Genomic DNA, 14,583 nt, shown 5'->3' on the forward strand with positions numbered 1-14,583 from the left:
ATCAGAACTTTTAGAAGTCTGCTCCTCTGAGGGACATCACTCCAGTGCTAAGCGGGGGGTGGAATCCCGCTGGGAAGAGTGTGGCCTCAGGACCCTCAGGGTCACAGAAAGACCGGGGGTGCCTAAATGCAGCAGAGTTCCCAGGTATTGGAGTGGGGAAGCCGGCTGCAAAGACGGAGCCGAGGAGTGAGCTCTCAGCTCAGGGTTGCCATAAACTGTGATCTGGGGCACACTCAGGCCACTGCTCCTCCAGCAAAGACCAAACAAGTGGCAGATCTGGGGAGACTCCCCTTCTTTCCCCGGGGAGGAATGGTGCAGGAGCGCACTGCAGGAATCTGCTGGGTTTGGAGACTCCACACGGGGTCATGTGCCAGAGATAGAAGTGCTTGGTCACAGGCCGGATGAGCACGGAGTGCGGCCAGAGACCGGGGAGACGGGAGTGATTGATTGCTTTTCTCTGGGGGCTCACTGAGGAGCGGGGCCCCAAGTTCTCGGCTCCTCCAGGGCAGAGATTGGGAGGCCACCATTTTCACTCTCGTCCTCCAAAGTTGTATGGAAAGCTTGCAAGGAACAAAAGCTACTGAGAGCAAACCCAAGCAGATTATTTAGCCCGGCCTGGCAAGGGCGGGGCGATTCCGCCTTCCGGCTAAGACATTTGAGAACCATGGCAACAGGCCCTCCCCCAGAAGATCAGCAAGAACAGCCAGCCAAGACCAAGTTTACTATCAATGAGAACAGCAGAATGCTAGCACTAGGGGAATACAGCACATAGAATTCATGGCTTTTTTCCCCCTGATTCTTTAGTCTTTAAAAGTTAATTTATTTAATTTTCTTTTTTTTCTTTTTCATTTTTTAAATTTTTCTTTTTCCTTTTTTCACCAATATCTTATAAATACCTTTTTTAAAAATCTTTTTTATTTTTCATTTTTAGACTCATATTCTAGACCTTCATAGTAGTTAACCTTATTTTTGGTGTATATATATAAGTTGTTCTCTCTTTAAAATTTTGGGATACAGTTTCTTCTAAAAGACCAAAATATACCCTAAATCTCTAGTGTATGGCTATTTTCTAGTCTCCTGCTTGATATCTCTCCTTTTTTTTTTTAATTCCTCTTCTTTCTTTTTTCAACCAACTTCTTATCTATCAATTCCTTTTAAAAAATCTTTTATAATTTTCATCTTTACATTCATATTCCATCCTTTCATCGTATTTACCCTTATTTTTGTACATATATAAGTTTCCCTTTTTTTAAAATTTTGGAAGGCACGTTCTTCTAACAGACCAAAATACGACCCAAAATCTAGTGTGTGACACTGATCTATGCACCAGCCTGTTCGTATTTGATCATATTTATTTATCTCTTTTTTTTTTTCTTTCTTTCCCTTTCTTTTTTCTTTCTTTCCCTTTATTTCCCCCTGGTTTCAGGTCTCTTCTGATTTGTTTAGTGTATATTTTTCTGGGGTTGTTGTTACCCTGTTAGCATTTTGTTCTCTCATTCATCTATTCTCCTCTGACAAAATGACAAGACAGAAAAAATCACCTCACAAAAAAGAACAAGAGGCAGTACCGACTGCCAGGGACCTAATCAATACGGACATTAGTAAGATGTTGGAACTAGAGTTCAGAATGACGACTATAAAGATACTAGCTGGCCTTGAAAAAAGCACTGAAGATATTAGAGAAACCCTTTCTGGAGAAATAAAAGAACTAAAATCTAGCCAAGTCGAAAACAAAAACGCTATAAATGAGGTGCAATAAAAAAATGGAGACTCTAACTGCTAGGATAAATGAGGGAGAAGAGAGAATTAGTGACATAGGACACCAAATGATGGAGAATAAAGAAGCTGAGAAAGAGAGATGAACAACTACTAGACCACGAGGGCAGAATAAGAGAGATAAGTGATACCATAAGATGAAACAATATTAAAATAATTGGGATCCTAGAAGAGGAAGAAAGAGAGAGAGGGGCAGAAAGTATACTGGAGCAAATTATAGCAGAGAACTTCCCTAATTTGGGGAAAGAAACAGGCATCAAAATCCAGGAGACACAGAGAACCCCCCTCAAAATCAATAGAAACAGGTCAATACCCCAACATCTAAGACTAAAACTTACGAGTCTCAGAGACAAAGAGAAAATCCTGAAAGCAGCTCGGGACAAGAGATCTGTAACCTCAAATGGTAGAAAATTTAGATTAGCAACAGACCTATCCACAGAGACCTGACAGGCTAGAAAGGGCTGTCATGATATAGTCAGAGCACTAAATGAGAAAAATATGCAGCCAAGAATGCTATATCCAGTGAGGCTGTCATTGAAAATAGAAGGAGAGATAAAAACTTGCAGGACAAACAAAAACTAAAGGAATTTGCAAACATGAAACCAGCCCTACAAGAAATATTAAAAGGGATCCTCAGAGCAAAGAGAGCCTAAAAGAAACATAGACCAGAAAGGAACACAGACAATATACAGTAACAGTCAACTTACAGGCAATACAATGGCACTAAATTCATATCTTTCAATAGTTACCCTGAATGTAAATGGGCTAAATGCCACAATCAAAAGACACGGGCTATCAGATTGGATAAAAAAAACAAGACTGTAAGAGACTCATTTTAGACCCAAAGACACCCCCAGATTGAAAGTAAGGGGGTGGAAAACCATTTACCATGCTAATGGACACCAAAAGAAAGCTGGGTGGCAATCCTTATATCAGACAAATCAGAGTTTAAACCAAAGACTATAGTAAGAGATAAGGAAGGACACTATATCCTACTTAAAGGGTCTATCCAACAAGAAGATCTAACAATTGTAAATATCTATGCCCCTAACATGGGAGCAGCCAATTATATAAGCCAATTAATAGCAAAAGCAAAGAAACACATTGACAACAATAAAATAATAGTGGGGGACCTTAACACCCCCCTCACTGAAATGGACAGATCATCTAAGGAAAAGAACAACAAGGAAATAAAGACTTTAAATGACACACTGGACCAAATGGACTTCACAGACATATTCAGAACATTCCATCCCAAAGCAACGGAATACACATTCTTCTCTAGTGCCCATGGAACATTCTCCAGAATAGATCACATCCTAGGTCACAAATCAGATCTCAACTGGTACCAAAGATTGGGATCATTCAGTGCATCTTTTCTGACCACAATGCTTTGAAACTAGAACTCAAATACAAGAGGAAAGTCGGAAAAAAACTCAAATACATGGAGGCTAAAGAGCATCCTACTAACGAATGAATGGGTCAACCAGGAAATTAAAGAAGAATTAAAAAAAAATTCATGGAAGCCAATGAAAATGAAAACACAACTGTTCAAAATCTTTGGGATGCAGCAAAGGCAGTCCTAAAAGAGAAGTATATAGCAATACAAGCCTTTCTAAAAAAACAAGAAACGTCTCAAATACACAACCTAACCCTACACCAAAAGGAGATGGAGAAAGAACAACAAATAGAGCCTAAACCCAGCAGGAGAAGAGAAATAATAAAGATCAGAGCAGAAATTATTGAAATAGAAACCAAAAGAACAGTAGAACAGATCAACAAAACTAGGAGCTGATTCTTCAAAAGAATTAACAAGATTGATAAACCGCTGGCCAGACTTATCAAAAAGAAAAGAGAAAGGACCCAAATAAATAAAATCACGAATGAAAGAAGAGATCACAACCAACACCAAAGAAATATAAACAATTATAAGAACATAGGAGCAACTATATGCCAGCAAATTAGATAACCTGGAAGAAATGGATGCATTCCTAGAGATGTATCAACTACCAAAACGGAACCAGGAAGAAATAGAAAACCTGAACAGACCTATAACCACTAAGGAAATTGAAGCAGTCATCAAAAATCTCCCAACAAACAAGAGCCCAGGGCCAGATGGCTTCCCAGGGGAATTCTACCAAACATTTCAAGAATTATAACCCATTCTTCTGAAACTGTTCCAAAAAATAGAAATGGAAGGAAAACTTCCAAACTCGTTTTATGAAGCCACCATTACCTTGATCCCCAAACCAGACAAAGACCCCATCAAAAAGGAGAATTACAGACCAATATCCTTGATGAACATGGATGCAAAAATTCTCACCAAAATCCTAGGCAATAGGATCCAACAGTACATTAAAAGGATTATTCACCACGACCAAGTGGGATTTATCCCTGGGCTGCAAGGTTGGTTCATCATCCGCAAATCAGTCAACGTGGTACAATACATTAAGAAAAGAAAGAACAAGAATCATATGATCCTCTCAATAGATGCAGAAAAAACATTTGACAAAGTACAGCATCCTTTCTCGATCAAAACTCTTCAGAGTATAGGGATAGAGGGTACATACCTCAATATCATAAAAGCCATCTATGAAAAACCCACAACAAATATCATTCTCAATAGGGAAAAACTGAGAGCTTTCCCCTAAGGTCAGGAACGCGGCAGGGATGTCCACTATCAGCACTGCTATTCAACATAGTATTAGAAGCCCTAGCCACAGCAATCAGACAACAAAAAGAAATCAAAAGCATCCAAATCGGCAAAGAAGAAGTCAAACTCTCCCTCTTTGCAGATGATATGATACTTTATGTGGAAAACCCAAAAGACTCCACCCCAAAATTGCTAGAACTCATACAGGAATTCAGTCAAGTGGCAGGATATAAAATCAATGCACAGAAATCAGTGGCATTCCTATACACCAAGAACAAGACAGAAGAAAGAGAAATTAAGGAGTCGATCCCATTTACAATTGCACCCCAAACCATAAGATACCTAAGAATAAATCTAACCAAAGAGGCAAAGAATCTGTACTCAGAAAACTATAAAATACTCATGAAAGAAATTGAGGAAGACAAAAGGAAATGGAAAAACGTTCCATGCTTATGGATTGGAAGAGCAAATATTGTGAAGATGTCAATGCTGCCTAGATCAATCTACACATTGAATGCAATCCCTATCAAAATACCATCCACTTTTTTCATAGAAATGGAGCAAATAATCCTAAAACTTGTATGGAACCAGAGAAGACCCCGAATAGCCAAAGGAATGTTGAAAAAGAAAAGCAAAGCTTGTGGCATCCAATTCCGGACATCAAGTTCTATTACACAGCTGTCATCATCAAGACAGTATAGTACTGGCACAAAAACAGGCACATAGATCAATGGAACAGAATAGAGAGCCCAGAAATTGACGCTCACATCTATGGTTGTCTCATCTTCGACAAAGCAGGAAAGAATATTCAATGGAAAAAAAGTCTCTTCAACAAATGGTGTTGGGAAAATTGAACAGCCACATGCAGAAAAATGTAACTGGACCATTTCCTTACACCACACACAAAAATGGACTCAAAATGGTTGGAAGACCTAAATGTGAGACAGGAGTCCATCAAAATCCTAAAGGAGAACACAGACAGTAACCTCTTCGACCTCAGCCGCAGCAACTTCTTCCTAGAAACATCGCCAAAGGCAAGGGAAGGAAGTGCAAAAATGAACTATTGGGTCTTCATCAAGATAAAAAGCTTTTGTACAGCAAAGCAAACAGTCAACAAAACCAAAAGTCAACCAACAGAATGGGAGAAGATATTTGCAAATGAAATATCAGATAAAGGGCTAGTATCCAAAATCTATAAAGAACTTATCAAACTCAACACCCCAAGTAACAAATGATCCAATCAAGAAATGGACAGAAGACATGAACAGACATTTTTCCAAAGAAGACATCCAAATGGCCAACAGACACATGAAAAAGTGCTCACATCGCTCAGCATCAGGGAAATCCAAATCAAAACCTCAATGAGATAACACCTCACACCAGTCAGAATGGCTAAAATTAACAAGTCATGAAATGACAGATATTGGTGGGTTTGTGGAAAAAGGGGAACCCTCCTCCACTGTTGGTGGGAATGCAAGCTGGTGCAGCCACTCTGGAAAACAGTATGGAAGTTCCTCAAAAAGTTGTAAATAGAGCTACCATATGACCCAGCAATTGCATTACTGGGTATTTACCCCAAAGATACAAATGTAGTGATCCAAAAGGGTACGTGCACCCCAATGTTTATAGCAGCAATGTCCACAATAGCCAAACTGTGGAAAGAGCCAAGATGTCCATCGGCAGATGAATGGATAAAGAAGAAGTGGTATATATTTATATAATGGAATATTATGCAGCCATCAAAAGGAATGAAATCTTGCCATTTGCAATGACGTGGATGGAACTGGAGGGTGTTATGCTGAGCGAAATAAGTCAATCAGTGAAATGTATGTATTATTTGATCCCACTGATATGAGGAATTTTTAAATCAGGGATCAAACTGAAGGTTGCTGGTGTTTCAGGGGTGGGAAGGATGGAGTGGCTGGGTGATAGACATTGGGGTGGATATGTGCTATGGTGAGTGCTGTGAATGGTGTTAAGACTGTTGAATCACAGACCTGTACCCAAAAGAAATAATACATTTTATGTTAAAAAAAAAAAAAAAGAAGAAGAAGATAGTAGGAAGGGAAAATGAAGGGGGGAATCAGAGGGGGAGAACAACCATGAGAGACTATGGACTCTGAGAAACAACCTGAGGGTTCTAGAGGGGAGGGGGTTGGGAGGATGTTTTAACCTGGTGATGGGTATTAAAGAGGGCATGTATTGAATGGAGCACTGGGTGTTATACGCAAACAATGAATCATGGAGCACTACATCAAAAACTAATGATGTAATGTATGGTGATTAGCATAACATAATAAAAAAAAAACCACAAGATATCAGATTGGATAAAAAGCAAGACCCATCCATAGGCTGTCTACAAGAGACTTATTTTAGACCTAAATACACCTCCAGACTGAAACTGATGAAGTGAAGAACCGTTTACCATGCTAGTGGACCTAAAAATCAGCTGGAGTGGCACTCCTCATGTCAGACAAACTAAATTTTAAACCAAAGACTGTAGTAAGTGATGAAGAAGGACTCTATATCATACTTATTCAGTCTATCCAACAAGAAGATCTAACAATTATAAATATTTATACCTCCAACATGGGAGCAGCCAACTATATAAACCAATTGATGACCAAAGTTATTAATACTTTAATAGCAGGGGACCTCAAAATTGATAATAATACATTAATGGTAGGGGACTTCAAAACCCTACTCAGAGCAATGGACAAATCATCTAAGGAGATGATCAACAAGGAAACAGGGCTTTGAATGACCCACTGGACCAAATGGACTTCACAGATATACACAGAATATTCCATCCTAAAACAACAGAATACTCATTCTTCTCAAGTGCACAGGGAACTTTCTTGGTCACAAATCAGGTCTCAACTGATACCAAAAGATTGGAATTATTCCCTGCATATTTTCAGATCACAAAGCTTTGAAACTCAAACTCAATCACAACAGGAAATTTGGAAGGAACTCAAGCAGTTGGAGTTTAAAGAATATCCTGGTAAAGACTGAAGGGGTCAACCAGGAAATTAAAGAAGGATTTTAAAAATTCATGGAAATTAATGAGAATGAAAACACATTGGCTCAAAACCTCTGAGATTCAGCAAATGTGGTACTAAGAGGGAAGTACATTGTAATATATGCTTCTCTCAAAAAATTAGAAAAATTCCAAATACACCAACTAACCTTATACCTCAAGGACCTGGAGAAAGAATAGCAAATAAAGCCTAAATCAAGCAGGAGAAGAACAATAATAAAGATTATAGCAGAAATCAACAAAATAGAAACCAGAACAGTAGTACAGATCAAAGAAACTAGAAGCTGGTTCTTTTAAAGAATTAATAAGATCAATAAACCTCTGGCCAGACTTATTCAAAAGAAAAGAGAAAGTACCCAAATTAATAAAATTATGAATGAAAGGGGAGAGATCATGTCCAACACCAAGGAAATGCAGACAATTTTAAGAACATATTATGAGCAACTATATGCCAACAAATTAGCAATCTGGAAGAAATGGATGCATTCCTGGAAACGTATAAACCACCAAAATTGAAACAGGGCAATATAGAAAATCTGTACAGACCAATAAGCAGCAAGGATATTGAAGCACTAATCAATAACCTCCAAAAAAAAAAAAAAGTGACAGGAACAGATGGCTCCCAGGGGAATGCTACAAATATTTAAAGAAGAAAAAATGCCTATTCTTCTGAAGCTGTTTCAAAAAATTTAAATGAAAAGAAAACTTGCAAACCTGTTCTAAGAGGCCAGCATTACCTTGATGCCAAAACCAGACAAGACCCCACCCAAAAGGAGAATTACAGGTCAATAGCCCTGATGAACGTGGATGCCAAAATTCTCACCAAGATACCAGCCAATATGATCCAACTGTACTTTAAAAGGATTATTAATCACCACCAAGTGGGATTTATTCCTGGGATGCAAGGTGATTCAACATTTGCAAATCAATCAATGTGATAAATCATACTAACAAAAGAAAAAACAAGAATCATATGGTCCTCTCAGTTGATGCAGAAAAAGCATTTGACAAAATATAATATCATTTCTTGAAAAATTCTTCAAAGTGTTGGGATAGAGGGAACATACCTCAATATCATAAAAGCTATCTATGAAAAGACCACAGTGAATATAATTTGTAATGGGGAAAAAGTGAGAGCTTTTCCCTTAAGGTCAGAAACACGACACAGTTGCCCACTCTCACCACTGTTGGTCAACACTGTACTAGAATCCTAGCCTCAGCAATCAGACAACACAAATAAATAAAAGGCATTCAAATTGGCAAAGAAGGCGTCAAACTCTCACTCTTTGCAGATGACATGATATTTTATATGGAAAACCCAAAGACTCCACCCCAAAAGTGCTAGAACTCATACAGGAATTCAGCAACGTGGCAGTACACAAAATTAATGCACAGAAATCAGTTGCATGTCTATACACTAACAATTTGACTAAAGAAAGAGAAATTAAGGAGTTGATCCCATTTAAAATTGCACCAAAAACTATAAGATACCTAGGAATAAACCTATCCCAAGAGGTAAAGGATCTCTACTCTAAAAAGTACAGAACATTTATGAAAGGAATTGAGGAATACACAAAGAGATGAAAAAACATTTCATGGTCATGGATTGGAAGAATAAACATTGTGAAAATGTCTATGCTGCCCAGAGCAATCTACACATTCAATGCAATCCCTATCAAAATACCATTGACAAAGGGGCGGAGCAAGATGGCAGAGGAGTAGGAGACCTGGATTTCGTCTGGTCTCAGGAATTCACCTGGATAGGGATCAAACCATTCTGAACACCTACAAACTCAATAGGAGATCGAAGAAAAGAATAGCAACAACTCTCTGAACAGAAAAGCGACCACTTTCTGGAAAGTCTTTTCTGATTTGTTTAGAGTATATTTTCTGGGGACATTGTTACCCTCTTAGCATTTTGTTCTCTCATTCATCTATTCTCCTCTGGACAAAATGACAAGGCGGAAAAAATCACCTCAACAAAGAGAACAAGAGGTAGTACCGACTGCCAAGGACCTACTCAATACGGACATTAGTACGACGTCAGAACTAGAGTTCAGAATCATCACTTTAAAGACACTAGCTGGGCTTGAAAAAAGCATGGAAGTTATTAGAGAAACCCTTTCTGGAGAAGTAAAAGAACTAAAATCTAACCAAGTCGAAATCAAAAAGGCTATTAATGAGGTGCAATCAAATATGGGGGCGCTAACTGCTAGGATAAATGAGGCAGAAGAGGGAATCAGTGATATAGAAGACCAAATGATGGAAAATAAAGAAGCTGAGAAAAAGAGAGATAAACAACTACTGGATCACGAGGGCAGAATTCGAGAGATAAACGATACCATAAGACAAAACAACATTAGAATAATTGGGATCCCAGAAGAAGAAGAAAGAGAGAGAGGGGTAGAAGGTATATTGGAGCAAATTATAGCAGAGAACTTCCCTAATTTGGGGAAAGAAACAGGCATCAAAATCCAGGAAGCACAGAGAACCCCTCAAAAATCAATAAAAATAGGTTAACACCCCGACATCTAATAGTAAAACCTACGAGTCTCAGAGACAAAGAGAAAACCCTGAAAGCAGCTCGGGAGAAGAGATCTGTAACCTACAATGGTAGAAACATTAGATTGGCAACAGACCTATCCACAGAGACCTGGCAGGCCAGAAAGGACTGGCGTAATATATTCAGAGCACTACATGAGAAAAATATGCAGCCAAGAATACTATATCCAGCTAGGCTGTCATTGAAAATAGGAGAGATAAAAAGCTTCCAGGACAAACAAAAACTAAAAGAATTTGCAAACACGAAACCAGCCCTACAAGAAATATTCAAAGGGGTCCTCTAAGCAAAGAGAGAGCCTAAAAGCAACATAGACCAGAAAGGAACACAGACAATATACAGTAACAGTCACCTTACAGGCAATACAATGGCACTAAATTCCTATCTTTCAACAGTTATCCTGAATGTAAATGGGCTAAATGCCCCAATCAAAAGACACAGGCTATCAGATTGGATTAAAAAACAAGACCCATCGATATGCTCTCTGCAAGAGACTCAGTTTAGACCCAAAGACACCCCAGATTGAAAGTGAGGGGGTGGAAAACCATTTACCATGTTAAGGGACACCAAAAGAAAGCTGGGGTGGCAATCCTTATATCAGACAAATTAGATTTTAAACCAAAGACTATAGTAAGAGATGAGGAAGGACACTGTATCCTACTTAAAGGGTCTATCCAACAAGAAGATCTAACAGTTGTAAATATCTATGCCCCTAACATGGGAGCGGCCAATATATAAGGCAATTAATAACAAAAGCAAAGAAACACATTGACAACAATACAATAATAGTGGGGGACTTTAACACCCCCCCACACACTGAAATGGTCAGATCATCTAAGCAAAAGATCAACAAGGAAATAAAGACCTTAAATGACACACTGGACCAAATGGACTTCACAGACATATTCAGAACATTCCATCCCAAAGCAACGGAATACACATTCTTCTCTAGTGCCCATGGAACATTCTCCAGAATTGATCACATCCTAGGTCATAAATCAGGTCTCAACCAGTCCCAAAAGATTGGGATCATTCCCTGCATATTTTCAGACCACAATGCTTTGAACCTAGAACTCAATCCCAAGAGGAAAGTCGGAAAGAACTCAAATACATGGACGCTAAAGAGCATCCTAATAAAGAATGAATGGGTCAGCCAGGAAATTAAAGAAGAATTTAAAAAATTCATGGAAACCAATGAAAATTTAAACATAACTGTTCAAAATCTTTGGGATGCAGCAAAGGCAGTCCTAAGAGGAAAGTATATAGCAATACAAGTCTTTCTCAAGAAACAAGAAAGGTCTCAAATACACAACCTAACCCTACACCTAAAGGAGCTAGAGAAAGAAAAGCAAATAAAGCCTAAACCCAGCAGGAGAAGAGAAATAATAAAGATCAGAGCAGAAATCAATGAAATGGAAACAAAAGAACAGTAGAACAGATCAACAAAACTAGGAGCTGGTTCTTTGAAAGAATTAACAAGAATGATAAAGCCCTGGCCAGACTTATCAAAAAGAAAAGAGAAATGACCCAAATAAATAAAATCACGAATGAAAGAGGAGAGATCACAACCAACACCAAAGAAATACAAACAATTATAAGAACATATTGTGAGCAACTATATGCCAGCAAATTAGATAATATGGAAGAAATAGATGCATTCCTAGAGATGTATCAACTACCAAAACTGAACCAGGAAGAAATAGAAAACCTGAACAGACCTATAACCACCAAGGAAATTGAAGCAGTCATCAAAAATATCCCAACAAACAAAAGCCTGGGGCCAGATGGTTTCCTGGGGGAACTCTACCAAACATTTAAAGAAGAATTAATACCCATTCTTCTGAAACTGTTCCAAAAAATAGAAATGGAAGGAAAACTTCCAAACTCGTTTTATGAGGCCACCATTAGCTTGATCCCAAAACCAGACAAAGACCCCATCAAACAGGAGAATTATAGACCAATATCCAATATCCAATAAATTTTATGGATTCAGAAAAGACCCCTAGTCCCCAGGGGAATGTTGAAAAAGAAAACCAAAGCTGGGGGCATCACAAGGCCTGCCTTCAAGCTATGATCATCAAGACAGCATGGTATGGCACAAAAACAGACACCTTGATTGATGGAACAGAATAGAGAGCCCAGAAATGGACCTTCAACTCTATGGTCAAGTAATCTTCAACGAAGCAGGAAAAAATATGCAATGGAAAAAAAGACAGTCTCTTCAATAAATGGTGCTGGGAAAATTGGAAAGCCACAGGCAGAAGAATGAAACTGGACCATTCTGTTACACCATACACAAAGATAAATTCAAAATGGGTGAAAAACCTCAATGTGAGACAGGAATCCATCAAAATCCTAGAGAACACAGGCAGGAACATCTTCGACCTCAGCCACAGCAAATTCTTGCAAGACACATCTCTAAAGGCAAGAGAAGCAAAGCAAAAATGAACCATTGGGACTTCATCAAGATAAAAGGTTCTGCATGGCAAAGGGAACAATCAACAAAACTAAAAGGCTACCTACGGAATGGAAGAAGATATTTGCCATGACATATCAGATAAAGGGCTGGTATCCAAGATCTATAAGGAACTTTTCAAACTCAACACCCAAAGAACAAAAAATGCAGTCACAAAAGGGGAAGAAGACATAAACAGGCACTTCTCCAAAGAAGACATCCAAATATCCAAGAGACACATGAAAAAATGCTCCACATCACTTGGCATCAGGGAAATACAAATCAGATCCACAATGAGATAGCACCTATACCAGTTAGAATAACTAATGTTAATAAGACAGGAAACAACAAATGTTGGCATGTTGGCAAGGATGCAGAGAAAGAAGAATCTTCTTATGCTGTCGGTGAGAATGCAAGCTGGTACAGCCACTCTGGAAAATGGTATGGAGGTTCCTCAAGGCATTAAAGATAGAGATAGATAAAAGCTACCCTATTTAAAAGGCATTAAAGATAGAGATAGATAAAAGCTACCCTATGACCCAGCAATTGTAATACTGGGTATTTACCCCAAAGATACAGATGTAGTGAAAAGAAGGGGCAACTGTGCCCCAATGTTCATAGCAGCAATGTCCACAATAGCCAAACTGTGGAAAGAGCCAAGATGTCCATCGACAGATGAATGGATAAAGAAGATGTGATGCATATATACAATGGAATATTACTCAGCCATCAGAAAGGATGAGTACTTACCATTTACATCAACATGGATGGTGTTGTAGGGTATTATACTAAGTGAAATAAGCCAAATGGAAAAAGCAATTATCGTATGGTTTCACTCATATGTGGAACATAAGATAGCACAGAGGTTCATAAGGGGAAGGGAGAGAAAACTGAATGGGGAGAAATCAGAGAGGGAAAGAAATCATGATAGACTCTTAACTCTGGAAAAAAAAGCCTGAGAGTTGCGGAAGGGAGGTAGATGGCAGGATGGGGTAACTGGGTGATGGGCATTAAGGAGGGCACATGATGTGAGGAGCATTGGGTGTTATATGCAACTAATGAATCACTGAACATTACATCAAAAACTAATGATGTACTATATGTTGGTTAATTGAATTTAATTAAATAAAAAAAGAGAAAAGAGTATGGAGTTTCATTTAAAAATAGAGCTACTCTATGACCCAGAAATTGCCCTACTAGTTATTTATCCTAAGGATACAAACATAATGATCCAAACGGCCACCTGCATGCCAATGTTTACGGCAAAAATGTCCACAATAGCCAAACTATGGAAAAAGCCCAGATGTCCATTTATAGTTGAATGGATAAAGAAGATGTGGAGATATAAATATAGATACCTATAGACAGATGATAGATGATAGATAGATAGATAGATAGATAGATAGATAGATAGATATGATAGATAGATAGATATAGATAGATAGATAGATAGATAGATAGATAGATAGATAGATGATAGATAGATAGATAGATGATAGATAGATGATAGATGATAGACAGATGATAGGCAGATATAGATAGATAGATGATAGATAGATAGAGATAGATAAATGATAGATAGATGATTGATAGATGATAGAGATGATAGATGATAAATAGATGATAGATAGATAAATAGATGATAGATAGATGTATAGATAGATGATAGATGATGATAGATTATAGATAGATGATAGATAGATGATAGATGATAGACAGATATAGAGATAGATAAATGATAGATGATAGAGATGATAGATGATAGATAGATAAATAGATGATAGATTAGATGGATAGACAGATGATAGATGATAGATGATGATAGATGATAGATAGATGATAGATAGATAGATAGATAGATGATAGATGATAGATAGATAAATGATAGATAGATGATAGATAGATAATGAAATATTACCCAGACATCAAAAAATGAAATCTTACCATTTGTAATGATGTGGGCAAAACTAGATAGAGGGAATTATGTTAAGTGAAATAAGTCAGCCAGAGAAAGACAATTTTTTAAAGGTTTTATTTATTTGAAAGAGAGAGAGAGAGAGAATGAGCAGGGTGAGGGGCAGAGAGGGAGCAGACTCCCC

Source organism: Phoca vitulina, unplaced genomic scaffold (genome assembly GCF_004348235.1).
Source record: "Phoca vitulina isolate PV1807 unplaced genomic scaffold, GSC_HSeal_1.0 scaffold84, whole genome shotgun sequence".
Lineage (NCBI taxonomy): Eukaryota > Metazoa > Chordata > Mammalia > Carnivora > Phocidae > Phoca > Phoca vitulina.